Source organism: Taudactylus pleione, unplaced genomic scaffold (assembly GCF_031769625.1).
Source record: "Taudactylus pleione unplaced genomic scaffold, aTauple2 ptg000522l, whole genome shotgun sequence".
Taxonomy (NCBI): domain Eukaryota; kingdom Metazoa; phylum Chordata; class Amphibia; order Anura; family Myobatrachidae; genus Taudactylus; species Taudactylus pleione.
In genome coordinates, this window is record NW_028284924.1 from 3803960 (window position 1) to 3817038 (window position 13079).

The following is a 13079-nucleotide window of genomic DNA, read 5'->3' on the forward strand; positions in this document are numbered from 1 at the left end:
TTTTTTGAACGATGCACAAAAAATGTTCCTTCCCTTAATGAAAATCGTTAAGTTGGACAGTCTGAAATGGACGATAAACTACAAACAGGGGCTTGAACAATTATCGTTCATCGTTGTAAAGGTGCATATGCGCGTAACTATTTTTTTTAATGATTTAACTATAACGATGTCATCGTTCAAAAAATCGTTCAGTTTCTGAGTTATAACGACGAACGATAATCATTCCCTTCCGTCTTCCCGTTTGTAGTTCATCGTCCATTTCTGACTGACCAACTCAACGATTTTCATTAAGGGAAGGAACATTTTTCGTTCACCGTTGCAAAAAAAATAGTCCAAAAAAATCGTTCACTTTTTCAAAGGGGTAACTGAACGAAAATCGTTAACTAACAAAATCGTTACGTGTGTATGCAGCATAACTCAGAAAGTGAACGACTTTTTTGAACGATAACTATGTCGTTATCGTTAAATCGTTCAAAAAATCGTGACTTGTGTATGCACCTTAAGACATGTAAACGTATATACGCCTGGGTCTTACTCTGTGATCACTGAAGCCCATCTATGCATAGCTGCATCACTGCAGAGTGTCCGGTCCCCAGAGCGAGTCTCTCTCCACAGTGACTACACGGGGTTTCATGTCCCCAGTCAGTTGCCGCTGCAGCAGAAGTGAAAGTTGTGCTTTTGCATTTGAAAGTATTCAGAGCCTGACTGACATTCGCATAACTAATTTTGTGCACACTTGGTGCATCTAATAATGTAAAGTGACTTTATACAGGGATTAATTTTAGAATACAGTCTCCTAAAATAAAGTACACAAGGAGGGAGGGAGCTTTCTTTTCTACATTCAGATGTTTTATCCTACAAATGCTTTTCCTCTTTTTTTTTCAGCTAAGAAACTAGCACATAAAAATTAAATAAACGTATATAAACACTGTATATCTGCTTCATACTTCTGGAACCCCTCATGGAAAATGACTTTCCTTTTTCTAGTCAAAATGACAGAAGCATCTGGTCCTTGTAGAACGACCACAATCTGCACTAGTGTTGTTAGAGCAATGAATAGTTCATTAATTATTGATGACTCTCCATCTGTATTCCTATATTTTATTTTTTTTGTAATGCATATTCTGTAATGGTTACATAGGCTTGTGCTGAACAAGGGATTCTAATGTTATAATTTGGATGAAAATCAGTTTGCAGAACAGGTGAAGGGGAGTTTAATTATCAATGTAAACGGCCCCTTTTGCAGTAACTGAAGATCTGGAGTAAAGGTCCATGGTGTGATAGGAATATAAGGCCCTATGTGTAGTAACGTGTGAAATACTATCTTAAAAAAAAAAACTTTGAACACTTGTTTCACCCCAATGGTTTTGCATCAAAATAACTTCCAAGGCCTAACATGCAGGTAGTAGTGACACCAGTGGCCACGCCGCCCGATTACACAGATCTATGCAGATCATTTCTGTTGAGTACGTGACTGCATGCCTGTTTACACTCCTTAAAAAAAAAAAAAACACTTGACCGTTTCAAATATAGATGTATGTTAATGTACCCGAGGTGGTTTTAATTGATATGGAATACACTTTTTTTTTTTTTTTTGTTTCTTCCTACTGAGAAATTCACAAAAAAAAATAAATATTAAATTCAATTGTGCTTACCTGTCATCCTTAGGCTCAGTTATGTGGTGGTCTTCACAAGAGTCCAGACATGTTTTGTTTTATTTTTTTTTAAAATATTTAGTTTATGTATTTATTTTTCAAAATATGTTTAAATATTATATATTTGCAACCCTAGGGGTAAATTTACTAAAGTAAGAGTTTTTTAGAAGTGAGTTTTAGAAGAGCTGTTGCCCATAGCAACCAATCAGATTCTACTTAACATTTAACTAGCACCTTCTAGAAGATAATAGCTAGAATCTGGTTGTTATGGACAACATCTCTTCTAAAACTCACTTCTAAAAAAACTCTTAAGTAAATTTACCCCCTAGTGTCCATTGGCCCCTAAAATCACTTCCCGCCACCCTGTGGCAAAAGACTTCCTAGTAGTATCATCCCAATGCCCGTCTCACAAATGCACACTCACTGTATTGGCACCCCCACCACCCTATATTTCACTTTATATGCGGATGTATATATTTTTATATACTCCCTTCCCCCGGGTCGGCAGTCTATTTTATAGGTCATAACCCACACCCCTACACTCCAGTGCTAAAAGATGCCATAGCCCCCCCTTACCTTGGTGCGAGGCAGGGGGGACTAATTCAGTTCTCCCTTCAGCTGCTGATCTTTGCATGTAGTTGTGCTCGGGAGAACTATGTTCTCCTCCTCGCACTCTGTCTTGTCTTCTAGCGCATGTGCCCCAGAGTGCCATTTCCATGGTATTCTGGGGAGCAATTTTGGGAGTCATGTCAGCCATCATAGACCACAGCAGCTTTCCCAGGGGCCGGAGGAGGAGATCCGTTGGGTTTCCTCCATAACGGATGGTGGATGCACCGTAACGGCGCGGTCACATGGGTTGCGACCGTGTCAGTTAGAGTCCAGCGTACTTAATGTAAGAATGGTATAGAACAGTGGTTCCCAAACTTTTTCACTTCAAGGCACCCTTGGGGTCTCCATGATTTTTTTTTTCAAGGCACCCCAAGCCAAAATAATTACCGACCGGTCCCTTTTTTTTTTTTTTTTCAATTATAATTCTTTCAATAAGGAATAAGAAAAAACTAAAAACAATATGCAACAAAACTGTCTCTCATTGCACCCCCCTACTCCATGCATCTCCCTTTAAAGCCCCCTCCATGTGTCTCCCTGTTCAGCCCCCCTCCTCCATGTCTCCCTGTGCTGCCCCCCCTCCACCATGTGTCTCCCTGTGTTTCATTGCAGCGATCCCCACCCCCCTGTAGTTCCCTATGTGGGCCCCCTCCCTACAGTATACAGACAGTACTTATACCAGTGCAGGTCATATCCCCCCTCCTATTCTTTCCACAGGAGCCAACTTTACTTACCTGTCCTACAGAGATCCAGCGCCGCGGACGGTCTTTCAGATCCTCCCCCTCCAGCATCAACACAGGCAGTCCAGCCCAGCTCACTGCAGGCTCACGTGTGATCAAATCTAACGCCCCGCCCCAAACCGCCTCCGCTTTGGCTTCGGCTCCATCGCAAGGCACTAAAAAAAACAGCTTCCCTCCGGCACCTCAGTGACAGCGCCTATCTGCCGCCTCCGCTCTAGCTCCGTACACGATGCACTGGGGGGAAAAAAAAAACCTGACACCTACTTCCCCCTCCAGCCGCGGCTCCCTGATGACAGCGCCATGGCACCCTGCGCACACTTTGGTAACAACTGGTATAGACACTACTGTGTCCCACTGTGACTTAATATGTGCCACATAATTTCCTAAGTATTGCTCTATTGTCCTTTTAAACTTGTACATACATGAGCCTGACCTGCTTCTCTGCAAGAACGCCTGCACAACAGGACCAATGTCCTGTTTCCAACACACTTTATATAAATTGCCAGGTCTTGGGCCTCGTATCGTATTTGGAAGGCAAACCATGGTTTGCAATATTGCAGTGTGAGTGGCCACAGTTATTGACTGTAAGCTTGCATTTAAAAGAACATAAATATCCTCTCACCTCAACTTCTATTATTATATTCTTATACTAGCCGGGTTTAAGACCGGACCCTGAAGTACACCTGCAGCATTTGTATTTTTACATTGTGCTCGCCTATAACCTGGATAATTATGTAAATTAGCAGTAAATGACAGCACAGGCAGGAGTATTCTTATACCTTTTGGAATGGGGTATATCAGGAACAGACAGACTTACAGAACAGAAATCCATATAGCTTTCAAAATCGCTTGTGTTTCAGATATCACTGCAGAACGGAGGGGATAATTCAGATGGACTGATATGCTATCGCAGCTGCTAACATAAAATTGGGGAATCTGTGTGATCCCTGTCACTGCGTCTGCAACTGAATCATCCCCTGAAATCACTCTACAGACCAACATTGAAGACCCTGTCTAGCAGGGCTGCCATCAGGGGTAATGCTGTTTGTAATCTTTGCATGCTAAGCTTTGCCAAAATCAAAGATTATGGATTGATTATCCTGTCTGCCACAGTCTGAATGTATCGAGTGTTGAGCTGCTCATAAGCCTGCCAGGCACTTTGCTAAGACACCCAGGGTGGTTGCTCTGAGTGAAATGCTAATAATGCACACTGTTTAATGTAAAAATTTCTTCTTCAGTGTCCATAGGGATCCACAGGGATACCATGGGGATAATGTGGTTGGAATGATCCAGACACCAAACAGTTAAGCTTTCAGCTCCCAGGATGCCTCTGGTCCTCCTCCACATATACCCCGGCCAGGCATTGTTATTCGTTTGGTCCGGCAGGATTCAGATGCACATTTGTAACAAGAAACTGCTCAGGCAGTGCCAAGCTCTTATTTTATGTTTTATTCTATTTCTATGTTTGTTTTTGAGTTAGCAGTGCTGAGCGTCTGAATTAAGACTCGTGCACTGCGACTCCATCTACCTCTGCTGGTCCACACCAGTAACCTCTCTGATTTTGGTGGGTCATGGCAGAGCTTGCTAGCAGCGATGCTCGGGCCCGGACTGTAACCAGACGCACGGTGATGAGATGTCAGGTAAGGCGAATCTTTGCTGATTGGGGCTCGCGCTTGGCAGTCCTTGCTACTGGCTCTGGAGACGCACCAGAAGCTACTGCAGTGAGGGCTTGGAGCGTGCGCTTTCTCACTAGACCATCGGGGCCTTATCGTCTGATGCTTCTGCCATGAGGCCAGTGTACCCGGCCGGTTGATGCAGCTTAGGGGAGGTAGGCTCTCCCCAGACGTGGAGCCATCAAAAGTTTTTGCGCGTCTGGGTCGCTCCTCCTACCCTCCACATGTATATGAAAAGTTCACAGTCCACTATCCTCTGCTGAAGTGATTTGGTCTCAGGAGATTTTGGTTGGGTCAGTCTTCCTGTATACCTCTCTCTCGGGTCAGGTATATGGTGCAATAGACTCTGAATCAACTACCCAAACATGAGGCTTGATAGGCTATAGAGCAACTATATTACGTATGCATTGTATGTGACTGCAAGCCACTGTATTGATACTGCCTTTTATTTCTGATTATCAGTTATAACTATCACTGTTTTTTTCTCCTCATCCCTTTGGTACAGGTGTGTTTTTTTTGTTTTGTTTTTTGTCTGCTTCACATTTACTAGTAAATGTGAAGCACAATCTCATTAAATATCAAAAGGTAACAAATGCAATATCTCAAAAGGTAAAGGGAAACAGGAGGTGGAGGCCCCTGTGCTGGTTTCATGTAAATCCTGTTTGGCGGCTTTGTCCCCTCATGACTTTATACAGGATGGTTTGTGTGCTGTCTGTTTATAAAGAACCACCTCACCAGTCAAGTTTACCAGCCCCTGTACAGGAGCCATCTTGGGTGTCCTCCTTGTCTCGGGTAATGAAGCAGTTTGTGGATTGTATGGCTACTCCCACACTGCCTCCTTGTATGGGATACCCACAGCATGCTATGTTTGCATCTCCTATATATCCTTCCTGGATGGATGTTTATGCCCACTCAAGTCAGAGTATGGCTCAGTCGGCTGTTGCAAGCAGACCGGTAGTTACTAAGGTACCTAAGCGAAAGTTATGTTTTTATCAGTCTGCTCAGCATGTAGATTCAGAAGCATCATTGGAGGAATCGGATGATGTGCAGGGTTCTTCTCCAGGGTCTAGGTCCGGAAAGGAGGGCCATCCTTGGGTGTTCCTCCTTTAGTGAGGGTGGTTAAATCCAATCCTACGTATACAGGATGATGAACCGGCTCTTAGAAAGAAAGCTCCAGTGTTTAAACACCAGAAGTTGGTAAAAACTGAGTTTCCTAAATCTGAGCAGCTCACTGAACTTATGGAAGAGGCATGGAGTTACCTGGATAAACTGTTTTATGTTACGAAAAGATTAGTATCATATCCTTTCCCAGCTTCTGAATTTACTAAGTGGGAAATTCCTCCTACTGTGGATGCTCATGTGACACACTTAGTCAGGAATGCTACATTGCCTATTCCGTCAGCATCTTCTCTTAAAGATCCTACAGATAGAAAAATTTAAACATGGCTTAAAGCAGTATTTTCATCATCTGGAGCGGTTACTCGACTGGCTATGGCTGGGGCTTGGGTAGCCAAGGCTGTTGTAGAATGGAAAGGGGAAGATTCTCTACCTGATGCTACCAGGGAACAGCTGACTTATATCTCCCACATATGGGAAGCAGCCTCCTATCTGGGAGGAGCTGCTATAGATGCTGGACTCCTAGCTTCTAAAGCATCGGTAGCCTCCATGGTGGCTCGTAGAGTCCTTTTTGTTAAAGTCCTGGAAAGCAGATACAGGGTCAAAGAAGGCTCTGGAATCCTTACCTTTCTTTTGGAGCAGAATTAGATAAGATAATAGCTGCTCTGGCAGCTTCAAAATCTGCAGGTCTGCCATCAACAGCTACATTAAAGTTTAGGCAGTTTTCTTTTCGGTCCTTTCGTCCTCAGGGACGAGTAAAAGAACAGTCTTCCTCCAGGCCGTCTAGTTTTCACAGGACAACCAAGCGGCAAACTAAGAGGTCTAAGCCGGATGACAAACCTGCCTTATGGGGTGGGCCTCCTCCTGGGAGATCCCAGGGTGGGTGGGAGGCTGACTCCTTCAGTTTGCAGATTACTGGCATTAAATAAGACGCCTGGGTCTGAGAAGTGGTCTCTCAGGGTATGCCCTGACTTTCCAGAGACATCCTCCCCAGATGCGAAGGAGGCCATTTACTCCCTGTTGCAGGCAGGGCTGATAATCCCAGTTCCTGTGTTTCAGCAAGGAAGGGGTGGTTATTCCAATCTATCTTTGGTTCAGAAACCGAATGGGTCTCATCGTCCCATTCTAAATCTAAAAACCCTCAACAAGTTTATCAGTGTATCCAAGTTCCGTATGGAAACTCAATTTATTTTGGCAATGAAGCCTAGAGATTTTATGGTTTTCCTGGACATTCAGGATGCATATCTGCATGTGCCTATTGCACCATCCCACCAAAAATGTTTACGGTTTGCTGTCCTGCAACAACATTACCAATTTCAGGCACTACCCTTTGGTCTATCAAAGGCCCCTCGGGTCTTTACCAAAATAATGGTGGTTATGACGGCCTACCTCAGGCGTCAGGGAATCGGAATACTACCATATCTGGACGACCTTCTGATATTTGCACAGTCTCCAGCTGTTTTACAACACCATCTCCAACTGACCATTGTCTGCCTACAGAAGTACGGCTGGATCATCAGTTGGAAGAAATCCTCTTTCTCCAACACAGCAGATGGTACATCTGGGGGCACTTCTGGATTCTCAGGCACAAAGGGTGTTTCTGCCAGAGGACAAGATTGCGGCCCTATCATTGCGAGTACGCAAGCGAAGGCTATCCATTCTGTCAGCAATGCAGGTCCTGGTGTCAATGGTGGGGTATTCTCAGTTCCATTCCAGGCCTCTGCAAAAATTGATTCTCTCCAGGTGGATAGAACAGTATCATCTAATATTCCAGAGGTTCGTTCTTCTCTCTCTCGTGGTGGCTACAAAAGGATCATCTGGACAAAGGTCGCCCATTCTGGATTCCAAATTGGGTACTTCTCACCAGGGACGCCAGTCTTCGCGGATAGGGGGCAGTGACAGGTCATCACACCTTTCAGGGAAGATGGACAAATCAGGAAAGTCATCTGCCCATAAACATTCTGGAGCTTCGAGCAGTATACAAAGCACTCATCGTGGCACAGGACCTGCTCCAGGGCAGGCCGGTCCAGATCAAGTCCAACAACGCGACCACAGTAGCCTATCTGAACAATAAGGGAGGAATGCAAAGTCATGCAGCCATGAGGGAAGTGACAAACATTCTGATTTGGGCAGAACGTCATCTACCGGTGATCTCGGCAATATTCATCCTGGGATTCCTCAATTGGGAAGTGGACTTCCTAAGTCATCAGGACATACACGCCGGAGAGTGGTCTCTCCACCTGGGGGGTTTTCAACTCCTGGTGAACAAATGGGGCCTACCAGACACAGACCTCATGGCATCACGTCACAGCCACAAGGTCCCCAGGTAAAAGTCCAGGACCAGATATCCCTCAGCAGCCTTGGTGGACACACTGGCAGTAAGATGGGACTTCAAGCCGGCATATCTTTCCTCCGTTTTCCCTCCTCCCAAGGGTTCTCAGGAAATTCAAGCAGGAAGGTGGAACAGTAATACTAGTGGCTCCTGCATGGCGCAGACATAATTGGTTCACAGACATCCAAAATCTATCCATAGACAGTCCGTATCCTCTTTCTCTATGGCTGAATCTGTTAGCGCAGGGTCCCTGCCGGCATCCGGACTTACCTTGCCTGTCTTTGATGGCGTGGCTCTAGTACATCCCTGTGGATCCCTATGGACCGTGAAGAAGAAAATAAGAGTTCTGACTTTCCATTGATAACTCCTTTTTTTTCTTCGAGGTCCACAGGGCACCCACCTTGACGCATTGGGTAATCTTTCTTTCGGGTAAGAAATTCCCTCGTTTTCTGAGAGGGTTTCTGGTGTACGATTGTTCTTCCTTCTCCTCGTTTCCTTCTCTTCCCTTGGGCTTGCTTACAGAACTGAATGCCTGTGGCCGGGTCAGGGTATATGTGGAGGAGGACCAGAGGCATCCTGGAAGCTGAAAGAGGGCTGACTAACTCCCTAATTCATGAATGCGGTTTGTGGAAAAGTGATATAAGACAGCACTTTGGAGGAGTTGAGAATGTGTCTATGAAGCCAGCCCCAGAACCTGTAAAATTTAAGAGTGTCCCGGTTTTATGGGATTCTGTGACAGTGTGTGGCCCTGCCGATATTCAAACATAGGCAAAAACTTAATCCTGGTCAAGCTACACCACCATGCCAAAATTGGTGGAGCTAGATACAAAACTCTGGCCGTGCATAAAGGACAAATAAACAGACGCACACTTTCTCACTTATTATATACATTTTCATTTTTATAACAAACTTCTCTTTGATTTCCAATCTCTTCAAATAGTACCTAATGGCATATCATCCCGACATCGCTCCAGTGTGTAACCGGCTTAAAATTTCATTCCAGGCAAGAAAACAGGCAGTATGTACACTGGTTACAATTGGCCTACATTACATTGTGATGTATTAAGTAAAAATGTCGTAGATCACAAAGTCGACAGCAAAAGTTAAAATTGCTAATGTTGACAATGTTGAAACCTGCAAAACGTCAACACTGACCGAATGTAAACATCGGTAATGTAGGCGTTGTCATAATGTTCACTTTTCCGTAAGGAACAGAATTAGACAAAAAAGACAGATGTAATGTCAATGTAAACCTTCTTAATGAATGTCGACATTGCCAATGGTTACATTTTCAAATGTTTCCACATACACCTAGCTTCAATGCACCACGCTGCACGAGTGAGCTACCAGGTCACGCACGACCAAGCTGTCTTTTTTTTTTTTTTTTTTTGCATCTTTTTCATTTGCCAATGAGTCGCAAATGGATGAGACAAATGGCTTTTGGAGACTTCACTGATTTAATTGATATGCGGCGCTTGTTTATCTGCGTGCAAGTCTGAATCTGTATACGAAGCACAATGGAACTTGGAGTAGTAAAAGCCGCGGCTGCTGCATCATAGCATTTCATATTCAGACTCAGTCGCACACAGATATACAAGTGCCGCATGTCAATCAGTGCAGTTTCCTGTAGTGGTCTGTTGCATGGGAGAGACAAACTCTACCCTCCCTTAGTGGTGCCTAATCCTAACCACCCCCTGGGGGTGCCTAACTCTAACCAGCAACCCCAACCCAAAAAAAAAAAAGAAAAACCTAAAGGAAAACCATTAGCACCATGTAAGCAAGTTTCTTTTTATCTGAAGTACTGAGGCTGAGTTGATTGTTCTGATGAGCCATTTTCAGAGACTCGGCCTGTGCAGGGTTAGTGAGCAGCTGAATCACTGAGCACCCACACACTCTGAGGCTGATTCAAGAGCAAAGCAAAAGGAAAAAAAAAATGGACAACTGCTCACAGTGTTTCAGTGCAATAAAATTATTTATCTGTATACACTCGTGACCGAAAACAGAGCTAGCCACTTCCGTTCCCAGTACATGCTACCACATCCCCGCATTAATTTGGTATCTTCTGCATTTGAAGTACTATATCTAGGCAGATATCACTGCAATAAAGCCTTCCAGCTCTCATCCTAACTTGCTGCTACATCTTCCTTTCTCCCAGCCCACCCCATTCTGTGTCACTCCTGTTTGTCTTCCCCTCCCTTAAAGAATGTAAGCTCTTTCGAGCAGGGTCCTCTACCCTCTTGTGCTTCTCCCTACTATAATTTAATTTATCTCTTACTAGCCACTAGGGCAACTAACACTTGGCTGCTTATGCGGGCGTTAATGTCACTACAATAGCAATGTTTATCCATGTCCTGTCCTGTATTGTATTGTATTGTATTGTAAGTCAATGGTTACTTTTTTGTCTATGTACTTTGTAAGGCGCTGCGGAACACTTGTGGCGCCATATAAATAAATGATAATAATAATAATCCATTGTTGTATAAATTGCAGTGAAAATGGCAGCGTATCGCAACTTTGAACAAAGATTTGATTGTAGGTGGCAGAGATGGGTCACTCTGTCTTCAAAATCCATACGAAATTAGTATTTTCACGTACAACAACTTCAAGGCTGTACCACGACTACACAGTATCAGCGAAGACATCAGCGTGCGACTCTGCTGTGATCGTCAATGCGGTCCGTGATCGGCCATTTTATCTGGCACGCATGGTAACATCCAACTGGCGTGTGACATTGTCTCCCATAACAGCTAAATTAATCCACAGCTAACATCAGCGCTTGAACAGTGCAACTTTCCCTTCTACGGGGTACAGGAGCCAATGATGAAAATTGCATTTAACTCTATATATGAACTTTATGTATTTATCATTATTATTTTTTTTTTTATTATTGTTTTTTTTCTTTGCTCAATGTTTATTGCACAATGAGATGCAGTCAGTAATATAAGTCACACACATGTTAAGTACATCAAGAAAATCTGTCATGCTTTGATAAAGACCGGCAGCTGCAATCCCCCCCCCCCCCTTTTTTTTTTTTTTTTTTACATCCAACAGTTTTTAGTGTGGCCTGGAGCTTTGACTAAGAAGCAGCCTGAATGAAAGACACTAATGCCCCAGTTGTCCTGGATACTGACATGCTGCATTGTAATCAAATCTAGGCTTTTTGCTGTGCGTTTTGGGATTCAAATCTGACCTCCAATCTTAGCAGCTGCTGGAGCGAGGTGGACAATGCGAAGGGACAATGCAGACAAAAGAATGTAACGCTTGGTTGTACAGTACTGTGTTTGTGCGATCGCTGGCACTCGCTACAACTTACAGGGTGCACAAAATCTTATGGAAGATGTCATTTACACCTTTATCCAATGAGGGGGCTATAAAAGGACTGTTCTGTTTTACAGTCTGTAGTTATGTTATTTGTTTGAAAACTGTAACCTCCCCAACGGTCTGATAGGGTTGTGGTGCTGTGAGATAACTGCTGCTTATCCCACTCTCCTCTTTATTTGTTTTATATTATTCATGTAGCGCACGCCTGTTTCTCTGCGCTGTCATTCACATCGGGCCCTGTCCCAGTGTAGTGTTTTTCTCTCGCCCTGCTGGGCGTCTATATGAATAGGCACCCAACGGAGCAATTGGTTCTCCATTTGGGCGCCCATTAGTATTTATCGCGACTAAAAGCACCGGGTTTAGCCACTCGTAGCGGCTAAACCCATTTAAAGAAGCAGTCGAGGCGCCCAAAAATGGACTTTGCACACATTTCTTCACGCACCTCAGAAGGCTGCAAGAAGAAACGTGTCCTCCCGCAGCTTTAGGCGTCTGAGCGGAGCAACAATTGAATTGCTCCGTCGGACGACTTCGTATAGATGCCCAGCAGGGGGGTGTTTACAGCAATTGAATGTGTGTGTGTGTGTGTGTGTGTGTGTCTTCACTGAAATGTGTATTTAGTACCTTTTCAGTGTCAATATGTGACTCACAGGTAGCATGGTACAATAAGTATAATGGTAACCCAGTTCGTGTGCTTATATTCTACTGGAAACCAGAATGGCATGTGTGGGCAAATTGTGTACCATGTTCGTTACGAGAAGTCAATGTTGTGTTGCTCAGAACCGCAGATGCTTTTAAAGAGCATGCATGGAAGAAAGTGCTCATAAATCCAGTTATCGGACTACGAGTAGAAGTCATTACATTCCAGTGAACAAGAAAGTGATTCGGTCATTAAGAAATCCGTGATTGAACCAGAACTTTGTGTTGCAACAGTCTGGTCGGTGATTTCCTGACTACTGTGGGGTGGAAAGACAAAAGCTGCAGGCTACATCCGATGTGGGATCCTATAACTGCGATCTAAGGATTGTTTTCCTATATTCTTAATATACAAGTATACTTGCGGTACGCGCACATTATTCATATACGTAATTCACGGTGTAACTAATTACTACACTATCAGGCGCTTGTCCTTGTCCCCCTTTTTTTTCCCCCCAGATTTATCCGATTTACCAATGTGCTTTTTCAAAGATTAAGCAGCTACCTGTTTGCAAAAAGGAGTATAGTGTGACTTAATATAAGAAGGAGGAAACAGACTTCCTTAATAGTACCATCCTCCTGTGTGATTGAACAATTTTAGGGGCAGCGCCACAGAGGAATAGAGGTGTGTATATATGTATGTGTGTGTGTGTGTGTGTATATATATTTATATATATATATATATATATATATAATTTAATAATAATAATTTTATTTATATAGCGCTTTTCTCCTAAAGGACTCAAAGTGCTTTACATTTACAGTACAAAATAAGCTTAAACAAGGGACATTAGTGAAATGCTTGGGTGAATAGGTGAGTCTTGAGTCTATTTTTGAAGGATTCTAGAGTGGAGGCCTCTCGAACTGTGCGGGGAAGTGAGTTCCAAAAGGTTGGAGCCCCAAAACTGAAAGCTCGACCCCCAGACGAATTCCGTGAGACTCT

At 43.7% G+C, this 13079-nt stretch overlaps 1 protein-coding gene across 3 annotated transcripts in view; it reads left to right on the forward strand.

Moving 5' to 3' along the window:
• Positions 1-13079, forward strand: part of FOXN2 (forkhead box N2) — a 60931-nt gene that overhangs the window by 16958 nt on the left and 30894 nt on the right. The gene's annotated exons all lie outside the window — the stretch shown is intronic.